This window comes from Neopelma chrysocephalum, unplaced genomic scaffold, assembly GCF_003984885.1.
Source record: "Neopelma chrysocephalum unplaced genomic scaffold, ASM398488v2 Primary Assembly neopelma1_319, whole genome shotgun sequence".
In the NCBI taxonomy this organism is placed as follows: Eukaryota; Metazoa; Chordata; class Aves; order Passeriformes; family Pipridae; genus Neopelma; species Neopelma chrysocephalum.
Window position 1 is genome coordinate 1,144,380 of NW_020897981.1, and position 21,383 is coordinate 1,165,762.

The following is a 21,383-nucleotide window of genomic DNA, read 5'->3' on the forward strand; positions in this document are numbered from 1 at the left end:
CAATGACTCCAGGCATGTCTATACAGGCTGGAGATAGGAACAGTGGCTGTTAACCAGCAACCAAGGAAGCTCATTTAAAGCCCTCCCAGGAATATCTGCCTCATCCAGTGACGCAGATTTGTCCGGGGAAGAGTAATTAAGGATCAGTGTGAACAGGTACCCCAAAAGGCACCTGGTGTGCCACTCTGTGGGGGTCTGAAAGGAGAAAGTTAGTGACTAACTCACTGCTGGAGCACTGTTTTTGGCACCCACACCCAGGGGATGTCAGGGAAATACCAGGAGAGCTTGACGGAGCACCACAGACCCGATCACAGGCTGGAAAGCCAGGCCTCGTGATGTGATGCTTGCTAAAAAGTATGTTATCAGGTGATCTGAATACCTGTCCTCCCACGTGGAAAAGACAGTGGGAGACCCTTAAATCCCACAGCAAGGTGTACCAAGAGGGCTGGAGCTGAAGAGAGGCAGATTCAGCCTTGAATTGAAATCCAGTATCCAAGTGGTGAAAGCATTTGAAGGCTGGAAGAGCTTTTCTCAGGGAGATGATGGGCTCACAGCATTGCTGCAGCTTTTGTCAACAGATTAGATCTCTCTTTAAAAAAGAAACCATTTAATCCAGCATCTGGGAGCAGCTCTGAGGCTGAGGCACTGAGGGGCTGGGGTGAGTGACCTCCCCTGGCCCAGTCCTCCACCTCACCCCTTCCCTTCACAGGCCATTGGGAACAGATTGTCTGCGGTGCCCTGCAATTATTCAAGCAATGATTAATCAATCTCTTGCCTCGGGGTTCAGACAGACCTGTGCAGAGAGCAGGAAGGTTTCTCCCATCTCCACCCATCCTCTGCAGCACCAGACATCTCTTCAAGAAGAAGCAGCAGCAGAGCCCCCCCCAAATGAAACCCTGATGGCAGATTGAGCTTTGGTGCTCAGTGCCCAAGCTGATTTTGGGATTTAGACTTGAGAGGAGCTTCCCAGGGACTTTTAGAAGCCTGTGGGATGCTCAGCTTCCCCAGGCTGTGAGTCACCCCCAAGGGGAGGCTCCTGCTGTTCCCAGTCCCATGCCAGGGACTTGGGCTGTGGTGGCCTCCCTCCCATCCCCTGCCTCTGGCACTCTCTTTATTCCCTTAAATACTCAAATTCTTGTTCATGGGGCTTAGCATGGGGGATCCTGGGCAGGAAGCAGTGAGTGGTTCTGTGCATGGGGTGTGAGGTCATAGAATCATAGAATCACGGAATGGTTTGGGCTGGAAGTGACCTTAAAGCCCATCTCATTCCAAACCCCTGCCACGGGCAGGGATGCCACCCAGTAGATCGGGTCATTCAGGTCCTCTGGCCCCCCTGGCTGCCCCCCAACCTGGGCACCCCCTGACCTGGCAGGGTGCAGGTCTAGGAACAGTGCCCTGGCCGGGACACTGGTGATTCATGTCCTGCCAGTGCTGGAGCTGCTGGAAGGTCTGGCAGAGCTGGCCCAAAGGGGGGAGAGTCTGGAGAGGAGCAGGAAGAGGGAAGCTCTCAGGGAGCCCAGTTTTGCAAGCAATGAGCTGAATCTATCACATCACTGCTGCTTTCTGAGCTGGCCTCGCCTCCTCTGGGGATCTGCTATTCCCACCTCCTCCGAAAGGAGAATGACACCCATTTCCTGCTTTTGTTAGGGTCCAACGGTCTCCTGCTTGCAAACCCACCTCCAGCTGTTGCTGGGTGATGGTCCAGCCCTGGAGACAAGCAAGCAGGCGCTGGTGGAGGGAGATTGCCACATCCTCACAGCAGGAGCTGTCGGCTGGGCAGCCGTGACCTCTCCCCACAAGATCCTGCAGTTTGACGGAGGCAGGAGGAAACTCAGGTAGAGGAGACCAGATCAGACCTGCCCTGCCCAGCGTGACTGACACGGGGGATGGGTCACACAGCAGCAAAAACCTCGGCTCAGGCTGGAACTTGCCCGTGGAGGCCGGGCTGGGCAGGGCAGGACAGGAGCTGCTCTGGGTACGGAGGGAGGGTTTCCCTCATCCCTGCTCCTGGAAGGACAGACACGGATCAGGGAGCCATGGCCAGCCGAATTCTGTGGGGCTCAGGGGGACATCACAGCAGGGACCATGGCAGGGAGGGTGCTGGGTGTCAGCGGTTGTGCAGGGACTGTGGTGGGGACAGACAGACTGTGCACAGGGACTGTGGTGGGGACAGACAGACTGTGCACAGGGACTGTGGTGGGGACAGACAGACCGTGCACAGGGACTGTGGTGGGGACAGACAGACCGTGCACAGGGACACCAGAGGATGGAGAGATCAGACTCAGCCTGGATTTGGCAGGAGATGGCAGGGACAGACTGACAGGGAGCCCAAGGCAAGGTTAGTGAATGGAGACAGAAAAGGAGAAGGGGGGTGGAGGTTGGAGGGACCATGAGCATCAGCAGGGTAGGAACAAGATCCCTGTGGACATGGAGGGCAGGGACAGGCAGCCCTGGCACTGGGATCTCATGGATGGAGAGGGAAGGGACTGCACTGAGGCCATGCCTCAGTCTCTGGTGGGAGGTTGGGGTGCTGCCTGTGGAGCTGGCACGTGGCAGGAGCACGGGCACAGGCCTGGGGCCAGCAAGGGGCAGGGGGGAGGTGGTGGCAGCGAGGGACCCCTGTGACCTTTCCAGGGGTGGGATGGAGGTCGGAGGGTTGTGTTTGCTGCCTGTTCCCTCTGCTCTGTGTTTGCTCTGCAATACCCGCGAGCCAACGCTCTTCCAGGGCAAAATCCAGAGGTGCTGGAGCGAGACTCCAGGGGGAATGCAGTGCTAAACAAGTGGCAGACAAGCTGGGATATGTGGAAAAGGCCAACCAAGACTCTCTCACAAGGGATGCAGTCCCCAGCATTCCTGGCCATGGTGGCCCTGATCAGACACAGCCATCCCTAAGGAGAGAATGAGCCTCAGCTGGGATGTCTGGAGGCCTGGAGTGTGGGATCCTTGTATTGGGGTCTTCACTTGGGGATGGAGCCCACGAGGATGATGGATGTGTCAGGGTGTCTGTGCTGCTGTGGGGATCAGCTGGATCTGGGATGCAGTGGGATGGGATGCACGTGCTGAGCATCATTCCCCGCTTGTGCCCGGGCACACCGCTGGCACAGAGCACACTGCACATCCTGCTTCCCCTTGTGCCTGAGCATCACCCTCCCAGCTTGGGATCCAGCGTGGATCTTCACTCCTCCTGCTCCTTTAACAAATTCCCTGTGTCCCCAAAGCACAGGAGCCACCCTGACCCACGAAGGAGGCAGAGAGAGGAGGCAGGGCTGTGTGGGCAGGGTGCTAAGGCAGCTTTGGGGCAGGTTCCTGAGGAACTGTGAGCAACATGTGTCCAGGGAGAGCAGACTTTACCCATCCTGGTAAACAAACAGCATCGATTGCTCTGAAGCAATAACTGACTCAGCCATCCATTTCTCCCCCCAACAGACACAACCTGCAGGGCCCTGAACTTTTGTATATTTATTTTAGGACAAAAGCATTAAAGGGAAAATATCAAACAACAAATAATCTACATGCACACTGGCTTCCCAGGCAATCTCTGCTCCCCAGGGCAGGCTGTCAGGTACAGCCTGTGCTGGTGAGTCCCAGATCACATGTCTGCCTGTCCCCAGACCCACAGCAAAATTGTCTCTGGCCCTTCCACATCTACCCTTCATCCAGCATCCCAAAGCAGAGCAGTGTGGGTGGATTCCTCCAGGAGGGAAGCTTTTCTTCAGACTTGTTTGCAGCACCGGCCCTTGAATTTATTTTTCCCCTCCAGATGGACCCTGTGGGTCCTGGGGACTTGAGGATTTGAGCAGCCCCTTACAGTGCAGGGTGTCCTTTGAACACCTCCAGCACCTCCACATAATCCTCTCACACGTTCCTTTGTTGGTTGCCTTTCATGCCACACAATTCCCGGCGTGCACCCGTCAGAAACGAATTAGAAAAGCTCCATGTTGGTGGGCTTTGCATGAAGGGGAGGTTCCAGCCTGGAGGGTGTCTCCTTTGGCCAAAGTGCCCATCTTGGGGCAGCCCCAGGCCCTCTGCCCTTGCCCAGAGCTCAGCAGCAGCCCGGCCTCACCAGGAGCTCCAGCTTGGGCAGCGATTGCTCACACTTGCAAACAGCCTTGTTTTATCTCCAGAGGAAACTCTTCAAAGCCACCCAAGCACTTTGATTTCAGAAAGGTTTTCGTTCCTGTGAAGATAAGAAAAGCTCCCTTGGCACGGTGCAAGGGCCCCCAAGAGGGACTGCAGCCCACATGCCTGTAAGCCTGTCAGCGAGGGGGTGAGAGAGCAGGGCAGGCAAACCAGTCCATGACCACCTCCAGCAGCACCACTGGTGGCCTGGCACAGGACAGGAGCTGGCCCTGACCTCTGCCAGAGCCAGCAATGAGCTGGGGTGACCCAGAGACAGGTGTCTGAGCCCCTGGGAAATGGGGGGGATACCTCCAGGCACTCGGGACAGGGCTGGAAATGAGTGACAGGGAGGTGACTCCTTGCCAGGGTCTGGGAGAAGGTGAGCAGCAGGTCCCATTGGCCTCTCAGGGATGATGACACGGTGCCCTTGGTGCTGTGCCCAGCTCTGGGCTCCACTGCCCAGGGGTTTGTTTTGGAAAAAGGTGGAGTGTGACTGGATGTGAGAGAAGTGAAATAAGAAAGTGCAAGAGGGACAGGTTGATGGGGTGAAATGAGAGTGGGGAGTGATGGGTGTGAAGAGCCGTGCAGGGACAGGAGAGGGCGGGGATCAGGCTCTTGGGGCAGTCTAGGAATGATGGGGACAGTCTCGTCATGGGGGGAATGTTCTTCCTGTCACCCCTCTCGTGGGCAGAGCCTTTCTCTGACCCTCCAGCCTCATCCTGGCTCAGAGTCACCAAGACTTTAATCACAAGAGACATCGAGCTGCAGGATCCAAGGGCCAAGAAGAAGAAGTACTCTTGGTGTCCAGGTCTTCTCCATAGCAAGATGTAAAAGCTAGTGTCCCTAGACAATTTGGAGGGGAGGTTTGGCTGATGAGATCCCATTGTTAATCCATTGACCCCATTTCAAGGTAACCAGATCCCTCAGCCACTTCAGGTTGAGATCCCTGGCAAAGCCACCACGACCTGGGCCCTCAGGCAGCAAGGAAAGCCTTTTGGAAATCAAGGCTGAGCATGGAGATGGCTTTGTGAGGCACAGGGGTCTCACAGGGGGCTGCAGCCTTTGGTAAGAGCCAGAGGAGAGCGAACTTGGTGCCGCATGGCAAGAACCCGTGGTGTCCCTCATCCAGCAAATCCAACTGTGCCACACACGGGACCAAGCATGGGAAAGGCCACGGGGGTTAGGGAGGGCTGTGTGTGCCAGGCACACGTGTTCAAGTGAAGTGGGAGAGGAGCAGAGGAAGGAAAAACACTGGAGAGCGCTGGCCTGGCTCACAGCGAGGCGTTCTGAGCAAACCTGAGCACACTGTGTTTTGCTCACAAAATTAAACCTCTTGGCCTGATTACAGCAGCGTGGCTTGGGCCTGGAGTGGGCTGGAGAGCTGCATCAACGGGCACTGTGGAGTGGAGAGGGAGCTGCTGGGCCCTCCTGAGTGCTGAGGAAGGTGAAGGGGCAGTGCTGGTGTCACTGGGGTGCTTGGTGACAGGAGGTGGTGGCACGGGAAGGGAGGGTGGAGGGCACAGCCCACACACAGGCTGCTGAAATGCAAGGGAGAAGGGGACCTGTGCTCCCCTTTTCACTCCCCTGCCCTGTGCAGGGGCTGCACTGTGGGTTCAAAGCCCATTGAGCTGAAGCAGGGCTGGTCCCAAGTGACAGCTCAGCTGATGGCCCTTGTCCAGCACCCACTGCTCCAGTGCCACCCTGCAGAGAGTGTGATGGAGCAGCTGCAGAAAGCACAGGAGATGTGGGGAGGGCACAGCAAGGGTGACACCATCACTCCACCACATCAGCCCTTGCAGGGACACCAGCATCAGACCTCCCAGTGGTGTTGGTGGTGCTCGTCACCTCCTGGTCCTTCATGGGGATGCCAGAGAGTGCCAGTGCCAGTGCCCTCATCGCACCACGAGGCTCCTGAGCTGCCTCAGGTGGGCTGAAGGGGCAGTTCCTAGGCTGGGCAATCCACTCCTCTCCCCTGCCCTGCCCTTCTTTTGCGCTGTGTGACTCCAGCCCTGCAGCATCAGTGCCCTGTGAGGCACCACCCGGGCCCAGCTCGAAGGGGGGGCAGTTACATCAGGGGCTCTGTGGAGTTCGAGGATCCCACTGGTGGAGCCAGAGAGGGCAGGGTCAGCAGGAGCGAACTGGAGAGATGCTGGGAGTGATGGAAGGAGCACAGGAGAGCCTGGGAGACCTGGCCTACTTTTCCAACAGTTAAGAGCCAGGGCGGGGGTCCCTCCTGATTTCTAGTCCTCAGGCCCCTTGGCATATGCTGCGGGGAGCTGCAGTGGGGATTCCCAGACCAGGATCCCTCCAGACCAGCCCCAGTCTCTGTGGTGCCCGTGCCAATGCTCCAGAGAAAGGTGCACGAACGCCCCGGGGCACAAGGCAGGCAGAGGAGGCCCTTGAGGGAGGTGCTTGCTCTTCTTTCTGCCAAGAAAAGCCTGGGGCAGAAACACTCCTCTGTGCCAGCTGTGCCTGTACCCCCACCTCGTACCAACGGGGGCTCAGCAGGGCTGGTTTGGGGGCACAGGGGGAGCTGGAGCACACAAAGAGGACCTCTGCTGATGGGTCCCAAGGGCCTGAGGGCTTTGTCACAAAAAGTATTGTAGAAAAGCCTTCCTCAGCTGTTTTTTTTGGCGGGTGTTTTTCACTCTGAGCCAGGTATTTAAAACCCTGTGGACCTTTCCCTGCCCCTCCACCTACTTGGGAAAGTGGGAGGGGAGGAAATGATACGGCAGATCCCATAATACAGTTTTGTTTTTGCAATCCTATTGTTAGCAGTGAAGAAATATAACCCAAAGCAGCAGCACTGGAAGGCAGCACATCCAATCCCTGCAGGACTCGGAGACACCCTGGCTGGCTGCTGGTGACTGATGGGTGTTTTGTCACTTGAGTGTTTAGTTTAGTTTCCTTATGTTTGAGCCCGCTTTTCTAAGGCACTGAGGTGATTTTAGCTCCTGGCTAGTTTCAACAATGGAAGTGAGGTCTTCAGGATTTAGAATCATAGAATCACAGAAATGTTTCGGTTGGAAAAGACCTCCAAAGTGATGGAGCCCAATCATTAACCCAGCACTGCCTTGTTCACCACTAAATCTTGTCACCGAGTGCCACATCTGCACATTTTTTAGAACCATAGAATCCTGGAATGGTTTGGGTTGGAAGGGACCCTAAAGAACACCTTGTTCCAACCCTTCCAGTGGACACCTTCCACTAGACCAGGTTGCTCCAATCTCCCTCCAACCTGGCCTTGAACACTTCCAGGGACCCACTTCCAGGGACCCACTTCCAATTTACCTTCCTTGAGGTGTCCCCAAATTGGTGGCTGGATGTGGGGAAATGCAAAAGGTGCCCTGAAAAGACACAACAGGAGCAAACAACAACCCCTGGCATGGCTGCCAGGATCTTCCCAGCACCTCTGAGCCGTGGCACTGGTGACAGGGGCCAAGTCTCAGTCAGGGTCCGGATCTGCAGATGTGCAAAACTCCCAGGGATGGAGCTGCTTGGTGCTCCCATGGCATCTTCCTCAGCTGTGCATGAACAGCAGGTTCCCTTCCATGCTTCCATGTGCTGCTTCCTCCCACCAAGAGCCTCTTGTTGTGCAGAACATCCCTGCTGGGTGCAGCATCCTCGGGAAAGGGAGAGGGCAGCGACTCTCGGGAGCACAGGGATGAAGCCACATGTCCTGGGCTGTGCTGGGTCAGACCTGGCGCTGTCAGGGTGGGTGCCAACAGCTTGGCAAAGCCTAAATCCCTCCATCTGACACGGGTCCTGCTGGCCCTGAGCCCCTCACAGCTCTCCTTGCTGCCATCCCAGCCCCAAATTGTGCCTCCTGTTCAAGGGGCACAGCCTGTGTGTCCACGGGGGGAAAGCACAGGAACCAGGAACAACCCAGCCTGGGAAAGAGGAGCTGCTGGGACGGCGTGTGCTCGTTTGAAGTGGTGGATATGGCAGCTCAGGAGCCCCTGCTCTACGAGATTTCTAATTACGTTTCTGCATAATTGTTCCAGCCATTTCCTCACGCTGAAGCAAAGCTTATTGGTTTGTAATCCCTAGCACACCCCGGGGCCTTCTTTAAAATGTAGGCCCAGCGTTTACTGCCCCCGGTCCAATAGTTGGAGGATGTGAATTTGTGTGTTATTGCTGAGAGCTTAGTCACTTGGTTTTTAGCTCTTGGAGGGCTCCAGATGTGTCATCCGGGCTCGGGGATTTGGTGCCTTTCGTGCATTCCAGTATCACGGCTTTGATTCCTCCATCTCTGCCTTTTGCTTCCCCTCCTGAGGAGGAGGAGGAGGAGTTAGTTTGGGAACGTGGCTCCTGCTCCTGCACGAGGATGCCCCCGTGTTTGACCCTGTGGTCCCACAGCTTCACCACGTTTCCTCCATGCCCTGTCCCCCCAGGCACACTTTGCCTTGGCTCTGTGTGCTCTCAGCCATCTCTGCCTCCCTGTTTCCATCCCATGTTTTACCCGCTGCATTTTCTCTTCCTTTCCCTTGGCTCTCAGGAGGTTAATTTCTAGTTTCTCAACAGCATTTGGCTCAAACAATCTCATGCATCTGCCATAAGAGCAATATGAACCTTCCCTATTTCTCTTCCCAACATCCCCAAAGCACTGCTGAGCAGGCTCGAGCCCCGGTCCCATCGCATTCCAATCCCTGCCATTCCCGCAGATCTGCAGGGCCAGGATTGAGCCATCTCCATCTCCTGGGAGCTGTGGCACAGTGAGAACTGCCCTTCCTTCGACCCCAGGCACGATCCTGCCTCCATGTCCCTGGGATTGCTCTGTGGGAGTCACAGCACCACTGAGAGGCAGGATCGGAGGCACAGTCAGGGCAGGGACTGAGATTAAACCCAGCTCTAGCTTGTGCCAGGCTTATGGGGCAGTTGGACGGGGCTTGGAGCAACCTGGGCTTGTGGAAGGTGTCCCTGCCCGTGGCAAGATGAGCTTTAAGGTCCCTTCCAATCCAAACGAGTCTGGGATTCCAGGATCCTGTGGCAACCTTTCCTGTTTTCTTAAGCCCTCGTGGAGGGCTGGGAAGTGCTGAGCTCCAGTTTGGTCTGCCAGCAGGCAGGAACCTGTGCAGGCTGGAACACACAAGCTTCCCATACCCTTCTGGACTCTTGGGATTTAGGGAAGCATCCCTGGCAGTGACTCTTGGGGGTCGCACCTGGGGAGACACAGTATGGGGTGGAGTAACAGAAAACTGGGAATGTGTCTCCATTAAAATCCCAACAAGTCTTGGCAACGTGGTGCCAAAGAAGCCACCCGTGTAGAACCACTGGAAGCAGGGGCATCTTCCAAATGGCTTCTTCCACAAGCCCTGAATCCTGGGACTGCTGTCCACACTGGGATGAGGAAAGGTTTCCTTCTGTTAGACCTGTGGAGGTTCTTGAGAAAACAAGAGGGAGCAGTTTTGGGTCCAAGCAGCAGCAGATCCAATGGGGAAACAGCACAAGGGGAGATATGTGCCAAGAGCAACAGCAACAGCTTCCCCCTGCTCCAGAGATGCTTCCCATGGCTTGGTGTGGTGATCCAGTTATCCAGGCTGGAGCTCCCAGCGCTTCCCTCCAGGGACAAAGCCCCTCGAGTGTCTCTAAAGCTGCTGATTCCCCCAGAGGAGCCCTGAGCACCTCGGCCAGGACACATCCATCCTTCTGTTGGGCGTGCAGCATCTCCAGGCAGGGATCTTTTCCAAGAGACAAGGCCAGCACAGGGTCCCTGCAGAGCTCCCAGGGCAGGACACGCCCGGCTGTGCCGTGGTGTTGCCCGGGAAGAGAAGAACAGCAGCAGCCCTGCGCAGTTATGCAGTAATATCCAAATCTGCTTACTGTCTGCCGCTGTGATTGAAGGAGTTTCTGTAATAATGTATTAGCTAAAGCTTCCAGATTATCCCAAAAACATCAGCCTTAACAAAGGGGTAATGCCTCTTTAATCCCCGCATGATCCCGGTTCCCAGTCTCTGCAGGACATTAATTCACGGCTAATACACAGACTCCAGGCAGGCTGCTGATGTGGGCTGGGTCCCAGGCGGGGCCACACGCCGCTCCTGCCTCGCCAGGCCACCCCTTTGTTCCCCCTGTTCCCTGGGAATGCCGAGATCTCCAGCCTGGCCCCGGTTCCTGGGCAGGGCCCCCGGATTTGGTGCCGTGGGAGGACTGGGAGCTCCTCTCTTCCCTGTGCTGTGAGACTGGATGGCGGGTGTGGGAGGTGTTCCTCACCCCCACATCCCTGGAAGAGGACAAGGAGGTGTAAGGAGGCCCTGGCACAGGTTGCCCAGAGAAGCTGTGGCTGTCCCTGGATCCCTGGAAGTGTCCAAGGCCAGATTGGATGGGGCTTGGAGCAACCTGGGCTAGTGGAAGGTGTCCCTGCCCATGGCAGGGGGTGGAATGAGATGTTCTTTAAGGTCCCTTCCAACCCAAACCATTCTGTGAGTCTGTGGTTCTATGACAATCAGCTGTGGGTTTGTTGCACTTTTGGCAAACAGCTTCCCTGAGGCTTCCTGGCTGGAAATGCCGTGGCCAGGGATGATGGGGGGAGCTGCTGGGAAAGTGCAGAAAGTGCATCCCTTGCAAGCCCTGAGACATCAGGGGGGCTTCACCCTGACCCCATCCCTTGAGCCAGAGCAGCTGTCCTGGGAAAAACAGCACGAGGCTGTGTCAGGGCAGGGTCAGGTTGGATCTCAGCAAAAGGTTCTTCCCCCAGAGGCTGGTTGGGCACTGCCCAGGCTCCCCAGGGCAGTGGGCACAGCCCCAAGGCTGCCAGAGCTCCAGGAGGGTTTGGACAATGCTCTCAGGGACAGGGTGGGATTGTTGGGGTATCTGTGCAGGGCCAGGAGTTGGACTGGATGATCCTTGGAGTCACTTCCAACGCAGGATATGTGATTCTGTGGGGTTTGGAAAAGGACAGTGCAGGCTGCTGGCAGACAACAGCCCCTGAGAGCCCAGAGAGGGCAGAGCTGCAGGTCCAAAACCCAGTGTGTGTGTGGAGACTAACCAAGAAACGAGACAGGACAGGAGCTGGATGGAGAGATGTCTTAGCAGATGGAGACAGTCAATGCCTGTCCCCTTCAGCAGGACCCCAGGAGCAGTCAGCCCCCTGACAGGCTGTGGAACACCGTGGACATTGCTGTTGTCATCCCGGGATGCTGCAGCTGAGCCTCCACTCCCACCTGGCAGCAGCTCAGCCATGTCCACGGTGAAGAAGGTTCAAGGAGAGATCCCTCCTGAAACAGCTTCTCAGCTGCTCCCCATTCTTGGACCCTCCAGGCCCAACTCCACGGGCAGAGGGAGCTGCAGCTGAGAGTGATGATATGAAGGTCCAAAATCTGCCTTATCAGAGAAGATACTTTGGCCTGCAAAACTCTGCTGGTGACATCTGGCTGGTTCCAGCCAACCCTTCAGAAAGCTTTTTTTCTTCATGGCTCCAAAAGAAATCCCTCCATCCTGCTAGGGATGGGCACATGGTGCCAGCTTTCCTTTGGAAACATTTGAAGGTGGCATGGCAAGAGAGGAACCACGAGATTTTGAAGGTATCCACGCTCCTGGGTGGGGAATTCCCCTTCCAGTGCTCAGTCCTATCCATGGGAAAGCACATCCATGCAAAGCTCAAGCCAAAAGAACATCCCCCAGCACGGCAGATAAAGCAGCAGAGGTGGTGGCTGTCCCACACATGTGGGATCCCTGGCCATGAAAACTTGGCAGTGGTGCTTTCATCCCACTGGTCATTCCCTCACTGAGCCAAGCCCTGGGATCTGCACCCACAGGCAGCTCCAAAAGCCATCTAGAGTCTTGTCCTGGAGCTGCCTGAGAATGTCACAAATTGTCTTCTGGAGGTGTCTGTCTTCCCCACAGCCTGTAAAGGGACAACTCAGAGCAGGCTCAACGGGGAGGCAGTTTGAGCTGGAAGGAACTCGTCCTACCCCATCTGCTGAGGCCAGCAGCCATCTGGGTGAGGACCCGAGCACAGTTCAGCCTCAACCTTTGGGCAGGCTTTGCTCAGCTTCCTCTTTTGATGTGTAAATCGGCAGAGCTACCTCAAAGAGCTTCTCCATGGCTGAATTCAGCAGCAGGTGCCTTTTTCAGAGTTTTTTTCCCTTCTCACCAATTACCTGCCTGGTCTCCACGGTTACTGCCTCGTCCTGCTTCCGGAGGGTTTCTCTGCCTGCCCGTCCATCGCAGCCCCAGAGCTGCACACACCCCGTGCAACAGGGGCAGGGGGCTGGAGGGGCCTGGGGAGAGGATCAGTGAGGTTCAACAAGGTGAAGTGCTGGGTCCTGGGAATGCCAATAACAGCCCCATACAGTGCTCCAGGCTTGGGGAAGAGTGGCTGGGAAATGCCTGGTGGGAAAGGACCTGGGGGTGCTGGTCAGCAGTGGCTGAACACGAGCCCAGGTGTGCCCAGGTGGGCAAGGAGGCCAAGGGCACATGGCTTGTGTCAGAGATAGAGTGGCCTTCAGGACAGGGGCAGTGCCCATCCCGCTGTGCTGGCACTGCTGAGGCCCCTCCAAGGCTGTGACCTCTGGGCCCTCATGGAAGAGAGACACTGAGGGGCTGGAGCGTGTGCAGGGAAGGGAACGGAGCTGGGGAAGGGGCTGGAGCAGCAGGAGCAGCTGAGGGAGCTGGGGGGGGCTCAGCCTGGAGAAAAGGAGGCTCAGGGGGGACCTTCTGGCTCTGCAACTCCCTGACAGGAGAGGGGAGCCGGGTGGGGTCGGGCTCTGCTCCCAGGGAACAAGGGACAGCACAAGAGGAAATGGCTTCAAGTTGCACCAGGGGAGGTTTAGGTTGGATATCAGGGAAAATGTCTCCACTGAAAGGGTGGTCAGGCATTGGAACGGGCTGCCCAGGGAGGTGGTGGAGTCCCCATCCCTGGACTGTTCAAAACCCACGCGGATGTGGTGCTCAGGGACACGGGTCAGTGGTGGCCTCGGCAGTGCTGGGGGAATGGTTGGACTCAGTGATCTTGGAGGGCTTTTCCAACCTAAATGATTGTGTGATTCCGGGATCTTCCCTGGCTGCTCAGGGTGCCAGCGTGCCTTGGGATGCAGCCTGGCTTGCTGGGAACACGCAGGCACCTGCCCTGGCCATGCCTCCCTCTCTGCCCCTGCACCGCCTGCGGACGGACACCGGTGGGGCTGAGGCAGCACTGCTGGCTGAGCCCCTGAGGAAACACACACATGGATCTATTCCCACACGGGAATATCATTTGGGCATGCAGAAGCCAAAAGCACCGCAATTTGGCACAAATTTTGCCCTCAGTTCTTCCCAGGGAGCGTGAAGGCTCTTAGGTGGAGCCACACACAAGCAGTGCGTGTGTGAGGCACCACCTTGGAGCCTGGATTCCTGCTACAACTGGCAGGGAAGGCACAAGCCAGGAGCTGTCACTGGTTGTACTGGGAGCCTGGTGGAGCCAGGACCCGAAACCAGCCCTCCCACGGTGTCTGGGCTGCAGTGAGTCAGTCACCTCCTGTCTGCTCTCTGCCATGTGGGCACTGCAGAGATCCTGTCTAAGGTGGTTGTCCGTGCCTGGCATTCCCGGAGTTGTGTCACTGCCCGTGAACTTGCACACACAGAGACACACAGATGTGTGCAAGATATGTGCAGGCCACTGTCCAGGTTGGAGCACCCTGCTCTAGTGGAAGGTGTCCCTGCCCATGGCATGGGGGGGAACTGGATGGGCTTTAAGGTCCCTTCCAACCCAAACCAGTCTGGGATTCCATGATGTTACCACGGGGTAAGGCACAGAGTGTCCAGGGCAGCAAACCAGCTGGAACACCCTCCTGTTCAGCCATGGGAGGTGTCACCAGGGTTCGTTTTGGCATCTGCTCCCCCAGCCTGTGTTTCATCCCTGCGCTCAGTTCCCACACAGTTCCTGCAGCCGGGAATGCCGGTTGATGCTCCCCCTGCCTCTGCTCCGGGTGTCTGATGCCAACACAAGGAGCTGCAGCAGCAAAACCTGGGCCTGTGCCAGCTGCTGGAAGCCCGGCTCCAACACGCTGCACCTCGGAATGCTCACGGGGAATCATTCCCTGCAGGCAGGTGGGGACAGAGGGGACGGAGGGGGAGCAGCACATGTGGATCCAGAGATGGAACATCCATGCAAGAAGGAGCTGAGGCTGGCAGAGGGCCTGGACTCACCCACCTGCATCCCAGCAGCTTGTCCCGGCACCAGTGGGGACTCCACGTGCAGGCACAGCGTTCCTGCTCCGGTTCCTGGGGCTGCTCCTGGCCCCACACCCCAGAGCTGCCTCCAGCAGGGCTCTCCCCCATGCCAGGGAATGCAGGATCCTGGCAGGGAGGATTTCGTGTGCCAGGGAGGCTCCAGCAGCCCGAGGAGGTTTAGGAAAGGCACAGGGCTCCCTGCAGAGACCTACCCTGACAGGTTGGGGAGCATTTTCCTGCAGGGCATCATTTCACAAATACAAGGTGTTTTCTCCCCAGAGATTCTTGTGCCAGCACAGAGGAGCAGGACAGGCAGGCAGAGAGCTTGGATTCAGGCCTGGGAATACCAGGAGCTGAGTCAAGGGACAAGTATGAGAAAAAATGGGTCTCACCTGGGCATAGGCACATGGAGGGTAGAAAGGGGAGGCAGCTCCCAGGAGTTTGGGATGGCAGGGCACCCAAATGCTTCCACAGAGAGCCTGAGGGTGGCTTTGACAGGTTTGCCTGCATTTGCCAGGTCTAGTGGGTGGCATCCCTGCCCTTGGTGGGAGTGAGATGATCTTCAAGGTCCCTTCCAAGTCAAACCATTCTATGATTGTATGATCTGTGACCTGGAAAGTTCACCTGTGCTTCTACCTTTATGACCAGCTGACTTGGGTCTCTCTTGCATTTGTGACCCACAGCTTCCCTCTGACCTGAGCCCACTGGAAATTTGGGCACGGGGGTGGGGGGTGACCACTGCCCCAGACCCCAGGGATTTGGGGTTAGGATGCACACCTGAGCTCCGTGCCACTGCTCCTGCCGTGTCAGCAGCCTGCCACCCTAATTACGGATACTTTAACGACAAATAAATGCCACAAACCGCCCACAGCAAGAGGGAGGGGAAAGCTAAAAATACCCTCCCCTCACGGCTGCCAGCAAACCCCAGCGGGCCACCTGCTAGCGGGGAGCCAGAGCCACCCGGAGCAGAGCCGGGCACCTCCCGCACGCTCGGGAACAGGAATGAGTCGTGCGGCGTGACTGGGGCTGCCAGCGTGGGCACCACACACAGCCCTCGCAGCAGACAGGGGTGCCCAGGCAGCCCAGCCCAGCTGGCAGCTCCCTGTGCTGCCTCCAGACGCAGTGGGAGGCACAGATCCTGGGGACACAGGCTAGGAAAATCCCGGGGGGGGGGGTTACATCCTTCCCTGCCTCCCCTCCAGGAATCGCCAGGTCAGGGGGAAACACATCAGCAAGGCCATCAGGGCTGATGGCAGAGGGGTGGGGAGCTGGGGGACACTGCTGGGGCAGGGGGGCATTGGTGGTGGGTCCAGGGTGTTGAGAGGGGCTGCAGAAGGGGCTGTGGGGTTGAGGTAGGGACATTCTGTTGGTGCAGCCTGTTCTGCTCTGGAGGTAGGGATGGAGGTGTAGGGATGCTCCTGAGCCTCCATCACCCTGCACAATATTATCCCCAGTTCTAGGTGGTGGTGGCACCTTCCCAGGGTGGGAATCAGTGTCCTGTGGAGATCCATCAAGCAGGAAGGTGTGGGCAGCATTCCCATCCCTAGATACCTTGCAAGCTCAGCCCCTCCTCACCCTCCAGCACTCATCAAAGTGGCCATAAAGAGCAAGATTTGCTCCCCCTTTGAAAGCTCCTGGACTCTCAGGGATGGAAATGTGGACTGAAATTCCTCTGATCCTGGGCGGGCAGTGCCACAGGAGCTGTGGGAAGTGCAGGGGCTGAGCACACCAGAACTGCTCCCTTCAGCTCCCCTTGCTCAGGTAAACACTTGGGACTCCAGGGAATGGATGGGATGGGGAGCAAGGGGCCACACGCTGCCTCTCATCCAGCAAAATGAACCCAGAGGTCCTGGAGGACACATCCCAGTGTAAAGAGCATGAAAGTAGAAAACATCTCGCAGCTCCCTGCCTGCCTAGCTCCAGAGAGATCTGCCCACTCAGCCCGAATCAGGAGCGATGGAAAAGGAGCAAAACCAGAAGAGCTTTGTCTCTGTTCCAACCCATCAGAGATCTGAAACTTGACAACAATGCAGGAGAGATTTTCACCCTATTTTTACAGACTATCAGTGCATGAAAATGTTGCTGCACTCGGCTCCAGACCCATGGAGCAAACCTGCTCCCAGGGCCCAGGGTGAGCCCCCTGAGCAGTGTCCCTGTGTGTCCTGTTGGCACCAGAGCCCTCACAGCCACCCCCAGCAGCACTGACCACCTCAGGAGCAGGACCCACCCCACCCACAGTGCTGCATCAGCTCTGAGGGCCCTGACAACAGGAGCACATGGAGCTACTGGAGCCAGTCCAGAGGCCCTGGAGATGCTCCGAGCTCTGGAGCCAGGCTGGGAGAGCTGGGGGTGTTCACCTGGAGAAAAGAAGGCTCCAGGGAGACCTGAGAGCCCCTTCCGGGGCCTAAAGGGGCTCCAAGAGAGCTGGAGAGGGAACTGGGACAAGTGATAGAGTGACAGTACAAGGGGGAATGGCTTCCCACTGCCAGAAGGCAGGGTCAGATGGGAAACTGGGAAGGAATTCCTCCCTGGGAGGATGGGGAGGCCCTGGCACAGGGTGCCCAGAGAAGCTGTGGCTGCCCCTGGATCCCTGGAAGTGTCCAAGGCCAGGTTGGATGGGGCTTGGAGCAACCTGGGCTAGTGGAAGGTGTCCCTGCCCATGGCAGGGGGTGGGACTGGATGAGCTTTAAAGTCCCTTCCAACCCAAACCAGTCTGTGATTCTGTGACCCAGAGCCCCCCTGAAAGCTGCAGACAGGCTCTTGCTCGGGATGGCTTTGTCTGGGCTGCACTGCACCCCAAACGTGACCCCTCTTGCCCTGTATATCCTCCATGGATTCAGGCTTCCCTGTCCTGCTGCCCGTGTTTGTGAGATCCAGGGGTTCACACGAGCTCAGCCCGTTCTCCAGCAGCACAGGCAGTTCACCCAGGGGAAGCCAAGCCTGGAGGATCCCGCAGTTCCTACCAAGGAGGAATTTATCCAGAGAGACAAAAGCGAGGTAGGACCCTCAGCCCGTGGCAGTTCTCAAGGCACAGGAAGCCGCAGAGGAGCTGCATTGCAAAGGACTGAGTCATACAGTCTTCCTGCTGCCTCATGTCGAATATAATGGACACGAGGAAAAAAACCAGCAAGGATTAGGTTTCCTGCTCTTTCACGCAGCGATGATGCTGAAATGTGCGCTGGTGGCACAGTGGGGACCAGCCTGACTCCTTCGGGGGCAAGGCTCAACCCTGCAAAGCCTGTAAGAGCCTCCTCTCTCGCTGTCTGGAGGTTTTCTCACCTTCCCAGGGTTTCCTCAGCAGGCAGGGAGCAGGTGAGATGCTTTCTGCCGGTATCTGCCGCGGGATCGGGGCGCCCGCACGCAATGGGTGCCACACGGCAGGTTCTGAGCTGTTATTATGGCATGTTTATTCAATCAGGCCGTGGCTGAATAGCCGGGGTTAGGAAAGGCTCTGATTCACCGCCGGGTGGGCTAATTTGAGGGCAGTTTCCTGTCCCCGCTCCCGGCTCCACCCTCCTCCTGCGCTGCCGGACTGGTTGTGCCGCTGGAGCAGCCGCTGAACCTCCAGGACGGGACACAGCCATGGAAAACACGCCTCGGGTCTCCTCCACGTGCCGGGAGGTGATTTACAGCCCCACAGCAGCTCTGCACAGGCAGCAGGGTCACCCCACAGTGGTGGGGGGGGGGTCCCCTCACGCGTGAATCCACCCCTGGACCCCAAAATGCTCCCGCTGGAAACTCCCCCAGTGGATGTGGAGACCGGCAAAAGTGCTGCTCGCTGCCGTGCCACGTTTTCATCAGCGGTCTGGAAGTAAATCTACAATCTTGCTGCTAATATTTGCAGCTGCCACACGAGCCTGGCAGAGCAGTAAATAGTGCCGAGGAGCCGGCAGCCTCCAGCCCAGCAGAGCCTGAGCCAACCGTCCTATTTCATACCCCAGCTGAGAGTTATAACTAGGAACAAGCAGTGCAGGCTGTTCCTGCCAAACTCGGGCTGCTGTTTGGAGAAGAAATATGCAGGAGCCGTAGCAAGGGAGCATTAGCAGCCCTGCAAGCCCTGAGGAAAGGGCAGCTGTGGCCCAGGGCAGAGGAGGGCAGAGCTGCTGCTGGGGGCTCACGTGTGTGACAAGAAATGCTGAGCCCCCCCCAGCCCCTGCCCGAGGTGGCACGTGAGGCTCTTGGCTTTCCCAAAAGCAGCCCCAGTAAACCCCCTGCCTGGCTGGGAGATTGTCCAGCCACAGAGAAGGACAAGGAGGAGGGGCACACACACAGTCCCACAGCCTGCTGATGAGCTGGGCATGGTTGATGGGAGATGATTTCGAAGTGTTCAAAAGACGTGTGGATGTGGGGCTTGGGGATGTGGTTTAGTGGTGGAACTGGCAGTGCTGGGTTAATGGTTGGACTCGGTGGTCTTAGGGCTCTTTCCCAACCCTAAGGATTGTAGGGATCTAGGCAGTGCCCTCAAATGGACCCTCTCAGCTCCCTGGCACCGTGGGCAGGAGGCTCCTGCCCTCCTTGAAGCACTGGACAGGCCTTGGCTGTCCACAATTTAAGGTGGGCTTAAATTCCCGTGAAAGACAGATAAATGTGTCCTGAAGCAATGGGAGCAGTGAGGGGGGGGTTGTTACTGGATACAGCCCTGGGGAAAAGAAACATTTGTACCAGCAGGGAATGCCCATCTCCTCCAGGAATACACAGTCCCACTCCCTCCTTGGCACCGGCCATGGGGAGGCTGTGGAGCAGTGAGCTCAGTGAGACATCCAGCTAGGAAGGGATACTGCAAAGGGAAAAAGAGGAAAGGAGGATTTTTTTTTCTCCAAACTGACTCATGTCTGCATTGCCATGAGTCAGCGTGGCAGCAGCACCTGCCCGTGGCAGGGGGGGAACAAGATGATCTTTAAGGCTCCTTCCAATCCAAAGCATTCTGTAATTCCATGACCATGCAGGTAGGGATGGGGTGTCTCTGCCCCTCCTGGGGTTCTGGCTGGCTTGGCCAGGCTGCAGTCCGATGTAAACCCCTCTGGGAGGTGACCCTGTGTCCTGGTGTGTGTCCTGCCAGGTCAGGGCACCCCGTCCCACATCCCCTTACTCCTGCCCCAGTGCCACCCAGCTCTTCTGGCACAGCCACACGGACTGCCAGGGATCAGATCCACATCCAGGAACTAATTCGGGCTAAAAATAGCCCTTTCTTTTATTATATATTTTCACCGGCTCGGTTCTGTGAGGTAGTTCCCCCCAGTTCCGTGTGCTGGAGCGCTCTGGGAGCACAGCCAGGAGCGGGGCAGCCCAACGCTGTCCCACCACTGCCCCTGCTGCCCTGTGTAACCATTTCCAGCGGAGCGAGCCAGGGCAGCGGTGGGGAGAGACCCCTCCAACACAGGGGACCCTCAAAATGGCAGGAATCCCCCCGGGAGCACCCTCCGGTGGGGGTGAGCTGCGTTCAGCCCGGGAGAATGTCCCCGCAGTCCCACAGGGGTGTGCAGGGGGTGACAAACAGCCCCTGCTCTGTCACACCCGCCGTCGGGAGCGCAGACGAGCGCACGGAGCCGAGCGGGGCTGCAGCGATTCGCACCCGCTGAGGCGCCCGAGCTCCGCACAGCCCCCGCCTGCAGCAGGGCTCCCACCTCACCCACCATCCCTGCCTGGCACCCTGCCCCGCTTTGCCACTCTGCTTTCCACCCTCTCCCGCTCCAGCCGGCTCCTAGGGCTGCATCCCAGCAAAAGCATCCTCATCCTCCTCCTCCTCCTCCTCCTCCCCGCGCCCCAGCCCCCGCCCAGCCGTGGCAGCTCCCACCCCGCTACCAGTAAAGCGCAGAGTGCTGGGATCCCTGCCAGAGCCCCGTCTCCTGCGCCTCAGCTTCCAGCGAAATGCCAGGAACGTGATCTCCGGAGCCTGCCAGGTTACGGGAGGGAGGTTTTCTGCCGCCCGCAGCCCCGGCAGCGGGGTGGGTGGGGTGGTCCAGGCTGGACCCCATTGCCTTGAGGTGAATCACCAGTGGTCCTACCGTGAGCACGGGGATCTCCCCTCTCTCCCTGCTTGGGAATGTTCTGGTGAACCAAAACCCGCCGGAGCCTCCAGAGTTTCAGAGCTACTTGCAAGGGAACCCTGTTATTGGCAGGGATGAAGAGGGAGGCAGCTCATGCTTCAGAGGTATTGGGGGGAATGGAGCAGGACCCTAAAAATCCTGAAGAGAACTGAGATCATTCCCAAATCAGGAGAGTCTCCTGTTCCTCGTCTGACACTCCCCTGGGCAAATCCATGGTGGTCATCCCCCTCACTGGAAAATCATCAGCTGGACAAGTAACACCCAGGACATGGGTGATTTGGCTGGGTGCACCCTGGGGTGCTCAGACCCCATCCCCACACTCCCACTGCCCCCCATTGCCTACCAGGCTGTGGGCATGGGGAAGCCTTCAGGAATGGGATGCTGAGTGGGGCTGGGGATGGAGCACAGCAGCACTGGTGACTCCCACTGCAGTGCCCGCTGCCTGAGGGTGCCATGGACCCCTGTGGAGCTGCTCTGGCTGCCATCCTCTTCCTCAGCCATCCTGGAAGAGGCAGCAGTGCGGAGCAGAGGATCAGTCACCACCAGCCACGCTCTGGCAGGGAGCTCATTCAAGCTTTGTTGTGGAAACCTCCACCCAAAGGCCACCTCCTCTCCTTGCCAACATGCTGGACCAAGGATTCTTCCTCTTTTTCTTTTTTTTTTCCAATTTGTTCCTTTTTCTCACCATTCCTTGTGTTTCTCCCACATTTTTTCACTGATCACTGCCCATCAAGGGATTGCAAGTCACAGCACAGGTTCCCTGTGACCTGCACAACCCACCCCACAGGAAAAGCCCTGTGAGCCCTGTGTGTTCCTGCTCTCTGGGCAGTGCCATGCCAGCCTCCAGAGACATTTGGGTGATGTCTCCTCCCAACCCTGCTGTTTTCTAACACCAAGACACCCATCAGCAGGCTCTGCAAGGGTGTGGGACAACTGTCACCCATCAGTTCTGCATCAGGGGACAAAGCAACAGGAGGGATGGGCATGGATAGTGCCTGGAAACAGGAGGGATGGGCATGGATGGTCCCTGGAAAGAGGAGGGATGGACACGGATGGTCCCTGGAA

At 57.5% G+C, this 21,383-nt stretch overlaps 1 long non-coding RNA gene across 1 annotated transcript; it reads right to left on the reverse strand.

Annotated features, from left to right (window-relative positions):
- Positions 1-590: 590 nt before the first annotated feature.
- On the reverse strand, positions 591-2,118 carry LOC113978300. The gene is made up of 2 exons (XR_003537537.1): positions 1,678-2,118; positions 591-738 (listed from the first exon to the last, which is right to left on the reverse strand). It is a non-coding gene; the product is annotated as an uncharacterized LOC113978300 (long non-coding RNA).
- Positions 2,119-21,383: the final 19,265 nt, after the last annotated feature.